This window comes from Puma concolor, chromosome B2 (genome assembly GCF_028749965.1).
Source record: "Puma concolor isolate L17-30 chromosome B2, mPumCon1.1.hap2, whole genome shotgun sequence".
Taxonomy (NCBI): Eukaryota; Metazoa; Chordata; class Mammalia; order Carnivora; family Felidae; genus Puma; species Puma concolor.
In genome coordinates this window covers 75,973,339-75,991,245 of record NC_141671.1, presented here as the reverse complement: position 1 = coordinate 75,991,245, position 17,907 = coordinate 75,973,339, and the positions used below count along the sequence as shown (strand labels likewise).

General features: G+C 37.9%; 1 protein-coding gene across 6 annotated transcripts in view; it reads left to right on the top strand.

The window, feature by feature from the left end:
- The window catches only part of UBE3D (ubiquitin protein ligase E3D), a 240,077-nt gene that overhangs the window by 93,814 nt on the left and 128,356 nt on the right, over positions 1-17,907 (top strand). For 2 of the 6 annotated variants that reach the window (XR_015251364.1, XR_015251365.1), the window contains exon 10: positions 9,442-9,540. The exons of the other annotated variants lie outside the window; for them this stretch is intronic. The gene's annotated coding sequence lies outside the window, so the exon portion shown is untranslated. The remainder of the gene's footprint in view (positions 1-9,441; positions 9,541-17,907) is intronic. 6 annotated transcript variants of the gene reach the window in all.

The window sequence follows — 17,907 nt, the reverse complement described above, 5'->3', positions numbered from 1 at the left end:
ATTATTATTATTAATATAATCCTTTAGAGAACCACAGCCTTCCAATGTGGGAGCAGTGTAACATTCTCAAGCATTATGGGTCCTGGCAAAAAAGTTGAGCCTCATCAGATTAGGGTTTTATGTGTATGTTGTGTGGTTGAATTACATAGTGAAAATATGTAGAGAGGAAGAAACAGAAAAGCTTTATAGGCCTTATCTATTATCATCTGATAGTTAGGGTTGGTCAGGGATATTTTCTCAGCTCTAGAAGGATTTGAAATCATACAGTATTCACTGGGGAAGGGTAAACTAGATGAAGCATCTTGAATAAGGGCCCTCTATACTGTTTAGAGCAGGAAATTCTCATTTATGTTACTTGATTTTTAAGAAATCCACTGATAGTTGAATTTCATCATTTCCGTGATATAAAAACCATATATTCAACTTCTCAATTGTTCAAAAATTAATAATTTTACAAATAATTCTCCCATCCAGCCACTTTCCCACCACCTGCTAATATCTCTGTCATGAGAGAAGAAGAAAGGAAAATAACATGTGAAAATTTGGTTTAATCATTTGGCCATTTGTTGGCATCTCAGGTAAAAAGTTCTTATGGTACAGTAGTATGTAATCTATAGGGGATCTAAGAAATCGTTAGGCAAAGGCCTGAGAACTTTACAGATGATTAGCAACAAAGGGCTACAGAGAAGAGAAAGTGAAGTTTCTTTTTTTCATCTCCTTTTAGGCAGCACACAACATAGGTGGCCTTATCTGTCTATTATATGCCATGTTCATCTCTGCCTTTTAAAGTAACATTTTACAAAATGATTATTAAAAGATCATCACTTTCATGATAAAAATTACCACTTTCATGATAAAAAACAGAAAAGTATAAGGAAAATTAAAATCACTAGGAATAACCAATATTGGCATTGTAGAGTAATTCTTGTTAGTGTTTTTTATGTATGCTTTGAGAACGCATGTGCACACATACATACACAAGTACAAATATATTTTAGTATAAAACTGGCCTCATTGGAATGGAGAATGAGATTCTGGTAGTATTCTCTTTCCTTTGCTTAATCTTCTGGCATGAAGACAGTCTTCCTGGAGACTGTTAAAGGACCTTGGGGGACTTTTGTATAAAGGTCCTGTTATTAGGTGAGCATGGATAAGGTGGGAGGCTGTGAGCCACGGCAGATGTCCAAGGGTTGCTGCAGATGTAACAGGAGGCAGATAGACCTGCATTAAGATGGGCAGACACTTGCCAGAATTTGTGCTCAGCTCTCATGGTAATCCTTGTGTGCATTCCAGAGAATTAAGAGAGTAGTGTTGGCACACTCAGCTCCTGAGAAGTGTCAGCCTTTTGTTTTTTCCTGCTAATTCCTTTGTCCTTGGTGGGCAGAGATAATCAGGAGTTGAGTGCTACTCATTATATGTAGGGAATCCAGTCTCAGAAGTAGTGATTACTGCTCCATTTTCAGTCTCTCCTCTATACAGATTTCTGAGCATTGGCTTCAGCAATTTGGGTGTGAAAAGGATGTTGCCTTCTTCATCCCTTTTTGCCCTGCAGGGCGTTCTTGGCTTGGGAAAATGAGTAGGTATCCTTAGTTTAATATGGTTCTCTAGTGTGGATTCTCCCTTCCTCTGCCTCCTTTCACATCCGACTGTCATTCTGCCCTACTCTAGAGAGAGCTTGGAGGATGCGGCCAGGCAGAGAGCCAGCTAGAAGCCACTCCCCCCACGCATGTTCCCCGCCACATATCCCTCTTCTCAGGAATTTCTATCCCTACCTAGGAGTTAGGGTTGTAGACAGAGCAGGATAGTTCCCAGGCTGTGCATGGCACTGGCCTGTACTCTGAGGAGCTGCTACTTGGTAGGGGAGCTTGACTGGGCTGGCTTTGTCCTTATTGAGAGAAGCAGGAATGGGGTATAGCCCAGAAAGTCAATAATTATGTCTCTTGGGGTGCCTGGGCGGCTCAGTTGGTTAAGCGTCTGACTTTGGCTCAGGTCATGATCTCATGGTTCATGAGTTCATGAGCCTACATTGGATTCTGTGTCTCCCTCGCTCTCTGCCCCTCCCCCACTCATGCTCTGTCTCTCTCCCTCTCTCTCTCTCTCTCTCTCAAAAATAAACATTAAAAAGAAACAAAAAATAATAATTATGTCTCTTGTTTTGTTTGCTTGTTTTAATATATTAACTTCCCCATCCCCTGCCCCGACTCTAAAGGAAGTGCATACTCATGGCAGAAAATGTGGTTTTCATTAGAAAATGATACATATTTGCACTTTTAGCCTAAAAAGATAGAATCTTATAATTAAACCAACTACATCCTAGTCCATTTCAGCCCATCTGTCCTTCTAGACATGGTGGGGAGAGAAGGCCTGATGGCACAGCCTGGTAGGCTCTCAGCAACCTTTGTGATTTGAGGGCACTCACTCTCTCTGCACCTCTAACTCTGAAATCCTAGTGGGGAAGACTGGAAGACAAACAGGGTCTAATTCTGCAATGATGGGATTATGGCTGTATTGATTCTTACATGTCAGGATCCATGGGAAGCTTGTTTGAAATTCAGGTCTCTGGTCAGTAACTCTGGAGGAGAGCCCAGGAATCTGCATTGTAACAAAAAGCCAAAGTGTTTCTAATAAAGCTGTTCCAGGACCAAGGTATGAAACACTTGTATGATAACAGAATATACTCCCATAAACATAAATAAACTCCCATCATAACCATATGATGAACACCTGGTTCATGAACTCAGGTTAATTATTTTCCTCATCACTTTTCATTATTCACCTGCACTTAACACAATACCTGACTTTTGAAGTAACCTGAAGCATTGTCATGGTGTTTATATTTTTTCTTTTACTTGTTTTCTTCTACCATGACCCCTCCCTTTTACAGTCAGGTGCTTTGTAAAATCCAGGTGTTAGTTACCTCTCCAAGTCATCTTGCTGCCACTCAGTTATGCACACCTAACATCCCAGTATCTCACAGCCTCTGAGTTTCTTCCTTCCTTCAGGGATGTGTAACCTCTTGACTCCTCTCTCCTTCTCAAGGCAAATCTAGTCTGGTAGGACACTCAAGGTGTAGCGTAGTCTTAGATCTGCCACCAACTGGACTTGCGAACCTGGTCTAGTTAGGTAACACGTACGGGTCCCAGTTTCTTTATCTGTACATTGAGGGGATTGGGTTAGATTATAAAGTTCCTTTAAAGTACGTGCACACAGAATCATTTTGTCTGCTCCCAGCTATTCATAATTTATCCACCAAGGCTGAATAGTATAACTTTGTTCCTTAAAGGGACTAAGTTCTTATTTCTCCTGAACATCTTGAAAGTGTGTAACTGAAGAAAAGTATAGATGAAGCCACATTATGTGTTTTTATCTTTTTCTCTCCAAGAGAATGGAATCCATATCACAAGACCTTCCTAGTAGCTACAAAGAAGGGTCAGGAATGATGGGAGTAGAGAGCTGTGTGGCCCTCGGCTCTTCCAGCCTGAGAGACCCAGATCACTCCTTCATGAGAAGACCCTGGCAGATGGACCGTTAGAGAAAAGGAAGAGGAAGAAAGTTGGGATAGTCTCTGGACAGCCCAAGCTTGACTTCTCTGCTTTCCTTTTCCTTCTCTACTCTCCCTCAGGCTTCTAGTACTTTCAAGTTTGCCTCTTGTTTCCAACTCTGGATCCTGGTCCACATTGAAACATTTGTGACTTGGGAATTTTCCAGTGGTTTTACATTTGCATTTATTTGTAAATAAGTAAATTATAAATGATTGCTTATTCCAAGAAACTTTTTGAAAATGTGGGCCTTTCCTCTTGCCTGGAGCTATAGTAACAAGAGGACTTGGCTCTTTCTCACACATTTAGCACGACTGTGTTCAGTCAAGTGGCTTCCTGGTGGTGGGTCTTCCTTCCTTGGAAAGGAGGCTAAAGATATATGTCTGCTTTTAGAAATAAAGTAGCATCAAGATGGAAATGACTGAACATGCTTATCCCATAGAGGAAGCTACTGTGTTGTTCACAGGAGCTTTGCTGGCTGGAGGGGGAAACAGCAGCCTGGGAATGATGCCAACCTTTAAGGGAATGATGGATTGCAAGGTGGAACTGCTCTAAGTCTCCATTGAGAACTTCTCGTGAGCCCTCCTAGAAACGACGAATAGCTTAACCAAAGTGAAACGATTTAGAACAGGAAAGGTGTTAGGGCACTAGGCCAAAAGAATGGTGAGAAACAAAATGAAGTTATTTTATTGTCCTTTCCATCCTTGCTCTTCTATTTTTTAATTTTTGTTAATGTTTATTTATTTTTGAGAGAGAGAGACAGAGCATGAGTGGGGGAGGGTCAGAGAGAGAGGGAGACACAGAATCCAAAGCAGGCTCCAGGCTCTGAGCTGTCATCACAGAGCCCAGTGTGGGGCTTGAACCCACGAACCATGAGATCATGACCTGAGCCAAAGTCAGACGCTTAACCTACTGAGCCACCCAGGTGCCCCCCCATCGTTGCTCTTCTAGACCTGCTAAGTGATATGGTAGGGAAAAGCCCTGGCATGGAGGCAAGAGATGGGTTTGCATTTTGCTCAGCTGCTCTACCTGCACCAGTGTGATGGGGTATGAATCACCTACATGCCTAGATCTCAGGTTTCTCATTCTTCCAGCTCAAAAATCCACTGATTCTAAGTTTGAGTAGTTGAAGGACTCACAGTAGTGTGAAAGCTTCTGAATTAAGTTCACCTGAAGAGGAAAGACTGACATCCAATTTAAGGCTGGCTTCCCCTTAAAGATAAAGATCAGCATGTTTGCTTCTTACTAGCTTAGAAGTTGGGAATGATGGTTGCAAAGGAATGATTATGTTGGGATAGCAGGGAAGGGATGTCTGTACCTTCAACCTGGGCTTCATGCAGTTAATATCTGTTAGCTTTCAACAATTGAGGTCAGTTGGATTAATCTGTTGTATACAGAAGGCTGTCTAGTGCATTGTCTGAAGCTATAATAAAGGAACATAGACTAAACCAGAGTAAAGAATTAGCTGAGTATTGTTTAGGTACTGGTGCCTTTTCTTGTCTTTTTAGAGTTGTACATATGTAGGTTTTTTTAATGTTTATTTATTTATTTTGAGACAGAGAGAGAGTGCACACATGCACAAGGCGTGGAGGGGTGGAGAGAGAGGGGTAGTAAGAATCCTATGAGGATTTAATCCCATGAGCCATGACATCATGACCTGAGCTGAAATCAAGAGTCAGATGCTTAACCAACTGAGCCACCCGGCACCCTTGTGTGTAGTTCTTTATAAACAACTACCTTTGTCCATACTTCCAATGTCTTTGACTCTCTTGCTTCTGATCTTAAATTATTATTTCCTTATCTTTTAACTTCAGTTTGGATGTCATGTGTAAAGGCAATAAACATTTGAGACATTGTCCATTTGGACTGTCAGCTGCTTTTCAGCAGGTCTTGCTAATATACTAATGTTTTTAGCAAAAATCAGAGCATTACAAACAGAAGACATGGTTCTCGGTATTTTAAATAGGTGTGTTAAATCTGCTTACATGATTGTGATTTCTAATATAGTTGGAATTATGTATACCATCTTTGTATAGGTGAGTGTGATGAGAGGGGTGTGTATTTTTTGGTAGTTACACTTTTCTTCCTTTTTTCTTATTTTTTAATCTCTGTTTTCTTGATTTTTTTCATCCTTTTGAAAAAAATTCTCTGCTGTCTTAGAAGCAGTAGCATGAAGGGTTTTTTTTTTTTTTTAATGAGTGCTCTTAAAATTTTTAAATACATAGAGTAGAAAGTTTTCTAGCAAAAACAATCAGTATCTTTACGTTTTTCAAACAGGCAAGAACTTTATCAGTATTTTATCTTTGTTTTTATTATTGAAGTATAGGTGACATACAATGTTATATTGGTTTCAGGTATACAGTGTAGTGATTCAGCAATTCTGTACATTACTCAGCACTCATTATGATTAAGTGTAGGCACCATACAGTGTTATACTGTTATTGACTATGTTCCTTATGCTGTACTTTTTATCCCTATAACATTTGTTTTGTAACTGGAAGTTTGTCCCTCTTAATCACCTTCACCTATTTCACTCATTCCTCCCCACAACCATCTGCCCTCTGGCAACCACGAGTTTGTTCTCTGACTTTTAAGAATCCATTTTTGTTTGTTTTGTTTTTGGGATTCCACATATAGGTGAAATCAGGCAGTATTTTGTCTGACTTATTTTGCTTAACATAGTCCCCTCTATTCCATCCATGTTGTCACAAATAGATCTCATTTTTTCTGGCTGAGTAATATTCCATTGTACATGTATACCACATCTCCTTTATCCACTCATCTATTGGTCACTTGGGTTGCTTTCATAACTTGGCTATTGTAATATGACAGTAAATATAGGGGTACAGGGGTGCCTGGGTGGCGCAGTCGGTTAAGCGTCCGACTTCAGCCAGGTCACGATCTCGCGGTCCATGAATTCGAGCCCTGCGTCAGGCTCTGGGCTGATGGCTCAGAGCCTGGAGCCTGTTTCCGATTCTGTGTCTCCCTCTCTCTCTGCCCCTCCCCCGTTCATGCTCTGTCTCTCTCTGTCCCAAAAATAAAAATAAATGCTGAAAAAAAAATTAAAAAAAAATAAATATAGGGGTACATATATCTTTTCAAATAAATGTATTCTTTCAGTAAATACCTAGTATTGGAATTATTGGATCATATGGTATTTCTATTTTTAATTTTTTGAAGAACCTCCATACTGTTTTTCACAGGGGTTGCACCAATTTACATTCCCACCAGCAGTGCACAAGGGTTCCCTTTTCTCTACATCCTTGCCAATTCTTTTTATTTCTTGTCTTTTTGATATTAACTGTTCTGACTGGTGTGAAGTAATGTCTCTCTATGGTTTTGATTTCCATTTTTTTGATGATTAGTGATGTTGAGCATGTGTCTGTTGGACTCTGTATGTCTTCAGAAAAATATCTATTCAGGTCCTCTGCACATTTTTTAAATGGATTGTTTGGGTTTTTGAGTTCTTTAAGTTCTTTATATATTATGGATATTAACTCTTTATTGGATATATGTTTGCAAATACCTTCTCCCATTCAGTAGATTGCATTTCAGTTTTGTTGATAGTTTTGTTTGCTGTGCAGAAGCTTTTGATTTTGATGTAGTCCCAGTAGTTTATTTTTGCTTTTGTTTCTCTTGCCTGGAGAGACTTATCCACTGCCAAGAGATTACCACCTATGTGGTAAGAACACCTTACCTATGTGTTCTTTTAGGAGTTTTATGGCTTCGGGTCTCACATTTAGCTCTTTTTTTTTTTTAATGTTTATTTATTTTTGAGACAGAGAGAGACAGAGCATGAACAGGGGAGGGGCAGAGAGAGAGGGAGACACAGAATCGGAAACAGGCTCCAGGCTCTGAGCTGTCAGCACAGAGCCCAACGCGGGGCTCGAACTCACGGACCGTGAGATCATGACCTGAGCCGAAGTCGGATGCTTAACCGACCGAGCCACCCAGGCGCCCCACATTTAGGTCTTAATAAATTTTGAGTTTATGTTTTAAATGTACGAAAGTAGGCCAGTTTCATTCTTTTGCATGTAGCTGTCCAGTTTTTCCAACCCCATTTATTGAAAAGCCTGTCTTTTCTTCATTGTATGCTTTTGCCTTTGCCATAGATTAATTGACGATTTACACATGGGTTTATATCTGGGCTTTCTATCCCGGTTCACTGATCCATGAGTCTATTTTGGTGCCAGTACCATACTGTTTTGATTACTATAGCTTTGTAGCATATCTTGAAATCTGGGGTTGTGACACCTTCAGCTTTGTTCTTTCTCAAGATAGCTTTGACTATTTGCAGTCTTTTGTGGTTCTATACAAATTTTAGGATTATTTATTTTAGTTCTGTGAAAAATGCTATGGGTATTTTGATAGGGGTTGCATTGAATCTTTAGATTGGTTTGAAGCTTTAGATTGTAGTGTGGACATTTTAACAATATTAATTCTTTTAGTCCATGAGCATGGAATATCTTTCCATTTGTGCCATTTTCAGTTTTTTTTTTTCATATTGCCTTACAGCTTTCAAAGATTGGATCTTTCACCTTCTTTGTAAAATTTATTCCTGAGTATTTTAATCTCTTTGGTGCAACTGCAAATGGTATTATTGTTTTCTTAATTTTTCCTCTGCTGCTTCATTATTAGTGTATAGAAATTTAATGGATTTCTGTACTTTGATTTTGTATCCTGTGACCTTACTGAACTCACTTATCAGTTCTACTAGTTTTTTGGTGGGAGTCTATAGGGTTTTCTATGTATAGTATCTTATCTTCTACAAATGGTAAAAGTTTTACTTCTTCCTTACCGATATGGTCTGATTGCTGTGACTGTGACTTCCAGTACTATGTTAAATAAAAGTGGTAAGAGTAGATATCTTTGTCTTCTTCCTGATCTTAGAGGCATTGGGTATGATGTTACCTGTGGGGTTTTCATATATGGCCTTTATTATGTTGAAGTATATTCCCTTTAAACCTACTTTGTTGAGAGTTTTTATCACAAATGGACATTATATTTTGTCAGATGCTCTTCTGCATCTGTTAAGGTAATCATAAGATTTTTGTTTTTTCTCTTGTTAATGTGATGTATCATGTTGATTGATTTATGAATATTGAACAATGCTTGCATCCCTGGAATAAATCCCACTTGGTTGGGCGAATGATCCTTTTAATATATGTTGAATTTGGTTTGCTAATATTTTGTTGAGGGTTTTTGAATGTATATTCATCAGGGATGTTGGCCTGTAGTTTTCTTTTTCTGCAATGTGTTTGTCTGGTTTTGGTATCAGGGTAATGCTCGCTTTGTAGAATGAATTTGGAAAATTTCCTCCCTCTTGTATTTTTTGGAATAAATTGAGAATAGCTATTAATTCTTATTCAGATTTTTGGTAGAATTTACCTATAACCTATCTGTCTTAGACCTCTGTTTGGTGCGAGTTTTTTGATTACCAGTTCAATTTTGTTAGTAATTAGTATGTCCACATTTTCTATTTTTTCTTGATTCAGTTTTGAAAGATTGTATGTTTCTAGGTTTATACAAATTTTCTAGGTTGTCCAGTTTTTTGGCATATAATTTTTCACTATATTCTCTTGTAATTCTTTGTATTTTTGTGGTTTCAATTGTTATTTTTACCCCTTGATTTCTGATTTTATTTATTTGACTTGTCTCATTTTTTCTTGATGAGTCTGATAAAGGTTAATCAATTTTGTTTATCTTTTCAAAGAACCAGCTTTTGGTTTAATCAATCTTTTCTATTGTTTTTTTTCATCTCTACTTTATATATTTCCATTCTGATCTTTATTACTTTCTTCCTTCTTCTTTATATTGTGAATTTTATTATACTTGATGACATCACAGAGTTCCCCTAACCTCTCCTTAATTTTTATTATTATTTTTTCTTTTTACTGTGCAGCTTGGTTGCTTTCCATTACCCTGTCTTCTGGGTCATTGATCCATTTTTCTTCATCCTGTAATCTGCTGTTGATTTGTGCTAGAGTATTTTCCACTTCAGGTATTGTATTCTTCAGCTCTGTTCCTTTTTTACATATATATATTCTTTTATCTCTTTGTTGTTCTTACTGAGTTCATCCATTCTTTTCTTAATTCTGGTATCTTTATGATCATTACTTTGAACTCTTTATCAGGCATATTGTTTATCTCCATTTCACTTAGCTCATTTTCTGTGATTTTTGTCTTACTCTTTCACTGGAATATATTCCTCTGTCTCCTTATTTTGTCTCACTCTCTGCATTTGTTTCTGTAGTCTAGGTAAGTAAGTTACATCTCCTGATTTTGAAAGTAGCGGCCTTGTGTAGAGGAGGTCCTGTAGCACAGTCCCTGCTGGTCATCAGAACCAAATGCTCTAATGCTTCCCTTTGTGGGGTGTGTATGCCTACCTGTTGTAGCATAGCTGCAGTTGCCTTCAGCCCAGCCGGCTGCAATGAACTAATACATCTGTTGTGGGCACACTAGGCATGGTTTATTCCCTGCGCTGCTGAGAAGTGTGGCTGCAACAGCAAGGGCTTGTTGGTGGGTGGGTCCAGTACTCATCCTGGCTATCTGCAATTAACCTCTCTGCCACAGCGGCAGGTATACAGAAGGCAGGACTTACTCCTTGCACAGCCAGCTCGAAGGCCCAGCTGCTGGAACTGTGGGCATGATGGTGTGTGAGGTTATCTCCCCTGCTGCAGGAGTCACTTTGGAGGTGGGTCTGCTGAGGAATGCCAGGTGGGGCATTTGGTGCTAGCATGGTAGATGGAGAGTTAGAACTGGCTTCTGGAAACATCTGGCTATGTAGGCTGGGGGAGTGCAAGAAAATGGCTCCTCCCAGCACTTTTGTTCCTGAAGAAATCTCCTACAGATCCCTGCCCCTCCTGCACAGCTGTAAGATTAGTCAATAAATCTCATTCACCTATACCCCAGGTACTTTTCAGACTGCTGCTTCTGTGCTGTGTCACAGGCCGAGTTATTTAGCATGGGCTTTTTAAGGGTGGGGACTGGATTTCATGCCACCTTCTGGAGTTAAGTCCCACTAGTTTTCAAAGCCAGATATTATGGGGACTTATCTTCCTGGTGCAGATCCCCAAGGCAGGAGTGCCCAATGTGGGGTCTGATCCCCACTTCTCCATGCTTGTGATATCCCTCCAGATTTTGGGTAGTCATCTGGGGGATTGGTTCCCAACTGTGTCTCTGCCCCTGATACCCTTTTCTCTGTGGCCTTCTCTCTGTGACTAGCTGTGGCAAGTCTTTTCTGCCAGTCTTTGTTTGCAGAGTTAGTTATAATAGATGTACTTACCTCAGTGCATCCATGGGATGAGGTGAGCTCAAGATCCTTCTACTCTGTGTTTTCCCCATCAAGTTCCTAAACTCTCTATTTAGCACATTTTCCCCTGACCCCACATCTTCCCCATTTATTCTCTACTGTTTTTATGTGTTTCACTTAAAAACAAATAAATTACTAATTTTAAATATTTTAATATTCATTACATACCTGCATAACAGTTGGCATGCTTTTTGTTTTTCTCCTGCATCCCATATCCTTTAGTATTCCTTTCACTAAGTCTATGAATAGCACACTCTCTTAGTCTAGGTCTAAAATGTCTCTATTTTGTTCACAGTCTTGAATGATGACTAAGCTAGGTATAGAATTCTGTACTCCTTTTCAGTGAAGATCTATCACTTACTACTTTCTGCCATCTATTTCTGTTGATAAGACAGCTGTTGTAAGATTATTTGGTATTACTCTGAAGATAACCCATCCTTTTTTCTCTACCGGTCTGTAAGATTTTATCTTTGTGCTTGGTGTACTGTAGTTGTATAGTGATGTCCAGGTATGGATTTAAAACAATTTTTTCTACTTAATACTCTGAGACCACTTTATCTGAGGACTCCTGTCTTTAATTGGTTCTGGAACGTTGTTAACTATTATGTAGTAAATCTCCATTATCCCTCCCCTCCCATTTCCTTCTATTTACCTCCTATGAGACATATATTAGAATCTTTTAAGCTTTTCTCCTTTGCCCCGTAAATGTTCTTTCATATATATACCTGAATTCAAGATAAAGCCCTCAGTACTAAGTTTTCCATTTAACCCATTCTGGTGTTTATCCCCATTATTGAGGTTTTTTCCAATGGATATATATTTTTTATTTCCGAGATACAAAGTTTCAAAAACCTTTCTGAGAAAAAAAGGGGGGACACGTGGGTGGCTCAGTTGGTTCAGTGTCTGACTTCAGCTCAAGTCATGGGCTCATGGTTTGTGGGTTCAAGCCCCACGTCGGGCTCTGTGCTAACAACTCAGAGCCTGGAGCCTGCTTTGGATTCTGTGTCTCCCTCTCTCTCTGCCCCTCCCTCACTCACGCTCTGTCTCTGAAAAATAAACATTAAAAAAAAAAAAACACCTTTATGAGAATTTGAAATCAGCATGCTTTTAAGTCTTTTTTCATTTGCTCTGTTTTTTTAATTTTGTGTGCAGCTGCTTACTTCTAGTTGTTAATTTTGTAGCTGTATGATTTAGGGTTCAATTTCTCATGTGTTTTAGAATTTTAGTGTCATCTTTGGCTTTCTAGGACTTAACCTTAGTTTTCATACCTGTAGAAGGGGAATAATACCTACCCTTACTGTCTGGAAGGACTTTGTAAATAATAAAGGCAAGGTGTGGCCATTTTTATAATTAATGTAAGTGGTATCACATTTTACCATTGCTCTCTATCTTTGAAGTCAAATTTGTTGAGGATGGGTAGGTGGCATGATGAGAAAAGGAAATACATTAGGTCATAATAGAATTATACATCCCCAGATTTTTAGTTGTCTGCTAAATATCAGCAGTTCAGGGCACAAATTGCAGAGTAGTTTCTAGAAGCAAATGGATTGTGGCTTTGTTTTTACTTTTAGAGTTGTGTGAAATAGAAAGGAAATTGTGTTTAATGACAGTAGAGCTAGCTCAACCATTCACTGCATTTTCAGTTTTTCTTGACTCTATTGTTTCTTTTCAACCCGATAATGGTGTCTCGAGTGTACCTTGCTGTATAGTGTTTAGGTGCTTTTAAAAATCCATTTAAACTAAACTTGCTCTGGATATAAACAGAGGGTTTATTACATTATGTCTTTCAGTTGATTATTACTTTCATTTCATAACATCAAAGGCTTGGAGAGTCTCACTGTGGAGATGATGCTTTTTATCAGTTTTATAAACCACTTTGTATCATCCTTCTCTGTCCTGTGCACCCCGCCCCCCCCCCCCCCCAAAAAAAACCCTCTAAAAACGATGTTGAGAATCAGTAAGAGAAATCACAGTCTGAGTTTGACTCTGGATACACAGAACTAAACATTTTCTTCTTCTGTTGCCACATTCTTGGCAAAAGTCGGCTGGACCCCTGCTTTTCTCCTTAAACAGGATATTTTTTAAATTGAAAAACTTGTATCTCACTCTTTGTTCTTCCTCTGGATAGTCAAAAAAACGTTCCATATGCATTTCCAGATAGCACAAAATGGCGGTAGCTATATAATAATCAGGCTCAAAAACTGAAAACAATATAAAACAATTTCCCAATTATAAAAGTTCTGCACACATACTTGGAGAGAGACAAGGCCAAAGTGCAAACTAACTGTGAGTAAATAGAAAAAAACATCAACAAGTCTAATTCCTTATACTTTCTTCCCACCTCCACTCTGTCATAAGGGTTTTTGTGAGCAAAAGCAGAACAAGAAAAACTGCAAAGAAGACAGAAGAGAGAGGCTAGCAAAGGTGCCTAAGGGTGATTTTGAATGGCCACTAGAAAAGTTAAATCCAGCCTAAAATAAATGCTGGAAAAATGTGTAAGCAGATCAGAGCTTGGATTACAGGGAAGAGATTTTAAAGTATATGTGATTGAAAGGGCCAGGTGACATATAGGACAAGGTATAACATTTGAAAAGACAGACACAGTGGATAGGGGGCAAGCATAATTTATTTTATTTTATTTTTTACTGTTATTTATTTTGAGAGAGCAAGAGAGCGCGTTTGCGGTCTCCAGCAGAGAAAGGGGAAGGGGGGGAGGGACAGAGAGAGGGGGAGAGAGAGAATCCTAAGCAGCAGAGCCATCCAGGCACCCCACAAGGCACAAGCACAATTTAAAAGGGGTAAGCATTACTTACTGGGGCAGTCTTTCCTCTGGAGGAGAGGAAAAAAGGCAAAGAAAAAGAAAGGGCTTTTTAGCAATTAGATGGAGAAAAGAAGAAAATCGGGTTGAAGGTAGGGGGGATTTAGGGTTCTGTAAGACAAAGAAAATCACATAATCAGAGGTCTGACAAGTCCTTTCCCACCACCAAAAGAAACACACTGACAGAAAAAATCCACTCAAGTACCTGGGCTTTGCTAGGCTGACGGAAAAATCCCAGACTTTTTTAAAAATAGGGATTAAAAAAAGAAATACTCCAATATCATAAAAATGAAAAAAAAATAGAGAAATTTTGCAAAAAATCATGAAACTCATGATCTTCATGAAAATCATGGTCTTAACCATCAATTCAGGAAAGACCTTCCCTGCAAAATGACCATGAAGCAAAAGAAAAGTGTTTAAGTTCACACTCTAGACAGAATTAAGGACATCAAGCATTTGAGATATGAAAAACCACTCTGAGTCAGAAATGCAAAATGGACAAGAACCAGGATAAATAGAAAAGGAGTTGATTGAACTCAGGAAATGTAAAGAAGAGAAGATGGTCTCAGGAATGAAGAATAAGTTTTAAATTGCCCAATTGAAAATAGACACTAATGAAAATTTAATAAAGGGTTTGAAGATAGGAAAATAACCAGGAAAATGAAAATGACATAAAGGAAGAAAGAAATAAGGGTCTGAAAGGGGGGCAGATTTTTACCTCTGCTCTCTTAGGTTTTTTTTTTGGCAGGCTCTGAGAAACTGACATAAGACAGATTAACAGGAGAAAGGCGTACAAATTTATGTAAGTTTTGCGTGACACAGAAGCCCTCATAGGAGTGAAGGACCAAAGAAATGGCAAAACCCATTAGCTTGGAAAGAAACTGTGAATCAAAGATTTTATATAATTAATAGGTTGCACAGAGAAGCAATTGGGGAAAGGCAAGCTATGTGAGGAGGCAAAAGGAAGGTAAGAATTATTTTAACAAAGTCTGTTTGTATAAAAACTTTTTGTCTCAACTTATGGTCCTTGGAATGCTATTTTCCTTCTGGTTTAGGAAGGACAATTTGCATATGGGAATTTCATATCCTGCTTTTAAGAAAAAGAAGGAAGTCAATGTGTTTTTCTTGTGTGTGTGATTGCTGTTTTTCAAGTAATTTAACACAAAATAATCTTTATGTTAAAGTAGCCTATTTTGGAGTGTCTTATTCTGCAACCCTTCAGGTCTAAGAGAAATGGGAATGAAAGATAAGTAAAGAAAGGATCACTTAAAAATTTGTTTTCAGAGTCCCTAAGGGAAAAAAAGGGAAACAAAATAATGATACTGAGATAATATTTAAAACTATACTTTAAAAATAAATTACAGGGATGCCTGGGTGGCTCAGTGGGTTGAGCATTCGACTTCGGCTCAGGTCATGATCTCGCAGTTTATGGGTTTGAGCCCTGCATTGGACTCTGTGCTGACAGCTCAGAGCCTGGAGCCTGCTTCAGGCTCCCTCTCTTTCTGCCCCTCCCCCACTCATGCTCACTTTCTTTCTCTCTCTCTCTCTCTCTCTCTCTCTCTCTCAAAAATAAATAAGCATCTTAAAAAATTTTTTTAAATAAATAAAAATAAATTAAAGAAATAGAAAAAGACCTGAATCTACACATTGAGGGAGTTCGTTGGTAACTTGGGAAAATTAATGCAGACTGACCAAGTCTAAGACATATCTGACTGAAATCGTAGATTTCAGAGATAAAGATAAAATACTCAAGTGCTCTAAGCCAAAAGATCAAATAATTTAGAAAGGCAAAATAATTAGACTAGCATGAGACTTAAAAACCTACCAATCAAGACAACAGTGATTGATATGTAAATATCAATATATGCCTCTTGTAGGGAAAGAAACAGGATTCTTGGTTATAAAATACCATGATAGGTGTGTGACTAAACATATCAATGCTAACAATAAATGTGAATGGGCTTAATTTACCTATTAAAAGAAAAATATTTGCAATTTGGCTTATAATGTAAAACCCAAGTGTATATTCTATATCAGATACCTAGCTGAAACAGTGATTTACATATTCAAAAAAAACCCCAAAAACTCTCAAGGAAAGAAAGTATGAATCAAGGATTTTATAGCCAGCTAAGCTGTCTTTTAAATATCAAAGCAAAACTGAACCAGTTTTGGCCATACAGAAATTTAGGGAATCCTGCATTTACCAGTCTTTCTTAAAGAATGTACTAGAGCAGGGGTCAGAAAACCATGGCCTGCCATCTGTTTTGTAAGTAAAGTTTTACTGTAACATAGCCACAGTTACTTGTTTACATATCATCTGTGACTGCTTTTCTGCTACACTGTGACAGAGTTGAGTAATTGCAATAAGGCCTACAAAACCTAAGTATTTACTTTCTGATTTTTTACATAAAATGTGTGTTGACCCCCAACCCCAAGATTCCCAAATAATGACTGAAAAAACATCAGCATAGGACTAACATCAGTTGTGGCCTTTACATGTACATAGGTGTTCATGGAAGACCAGAACAGGGATGGGCATGATGGCATAAGACGAATACACAAATATTGTATACTGTGATGAAGTTGAAATAATGTAACTAAAAACTGGGAGGGGAAGAGATAGAGAAAGATGAAAATTGGGGGGAAAAAATCACAGTGTATAAACAATAAGCGAGTGATAAAGAATACCATCAGCCAAAGAAAAACCTAATAAGCCAAATGGTGAATAGTTAAGGGACATTTAAAAGTGCATAAAGGGGCCACTAGAAGAAAAGTAAGAAACTCTTCTAAAAACCAATATATGCCTCTGGTAGGGGAAGAAACAGGATTATTTTTTGTAAATTCTCAGTTATAAAATACCATGTTAGATGTGTGGCTTGACATATCAGTCCTAACAATAAATGTGAATGGGTTTAATTTGCCTATTAAAAGAAAAATATTTACAATTTGGCTTATAATGTAAAACCCAAGTATATATTCTATATCAGATACCTAGCTAAAACAGTGATTCACATATTCTAAAAACAAAGGATGGACAAAAGTTTGTAGTGTATAAATGGAAACAAAAAGGAACGTTAGTGATTCTGGTATCAAACAACATAGGATTTAAGCCACAGAGCATTAAACATGACAAAGGACACTCCTTAATGCTAAAAGCCAGAGTTTACCAACAAAAACAATAAAGGGAAACACCTTTATACCTAGATATTAATTAAATTCTCTTACTAAACAACTCCTAGGTGAAAGGGGACATACAAATTGAAATTACAGAGTTTTTAAAAAATGATGACTGGTCTTTTATAACTGGCTTGAGTTAGCATAGTTTTCATGGTTTATCCACGTTGTAACATCTATCAGTGCTTCATTCTTCTTTGTTGCTGGATAATAATCCATTGTATGGATATATCAGATTTTATTTATCCATTTATCAGTTAATGGATATTTGGTTGTTTCTATTTTTTGACTTTTCTGAATAATGCTGCTGTGAACAATCAGGTAGCTATTTGGAAAAAGATCCGTATGTCACATTGTACATAACAATAAACCCCAAACTGATTCGGGATGTAAATATAACAAATGAAAAATGATAGTGAAAACTGGTGAAATTTGAATAAGATCTGTAGTTTACTTAATCATATTGCACAACTATTAATTTCCTGGTTTTGGTGATTTTTCTGTGGTTATAGAAGATGTTAATATTAGGACAAGCTGGGTAAGGTGCACATGGGTATGCTCTGTACTTTTTGGGGACAACTTTTCTCTAAATAATTATTTCAAAATAAAATAGTTTAAAAATATTACATGGCAAACCAAAAAAATAAAATAAACATGTTCTACACAAGATGGGAGACTAGACCAAGGCTTATCCTTAGAGCCTTAAAAAAGGGAACATACTGGGTGCCAATTAGAGAAGAGAGGTGTTAGAGGATGGCCAGACTCCATTTGACAGTTGGGGCCAGGAGGGAGCTGGATACAAATCAAGAAGGCATCAGACTGAGTGTAGTTTACTTTATTACCATAATATGTAAGATAACATGTAAGACTTGACATAGAGTTGGAAACTTTTCATATATACACCATAATTAATTGTCTTTCAGTTTGGCTACCATTTATTTCAAAGCCTTGAGGCTTGTTGTTGGTGTGAATTCACATTCTGAGGGTTGGAAGGATGGATGGAAAATGCTGAAGAAGTAAATGTTGTTATCTTCATCTTTTTAAAGATTCTAGTGTTGAAACAC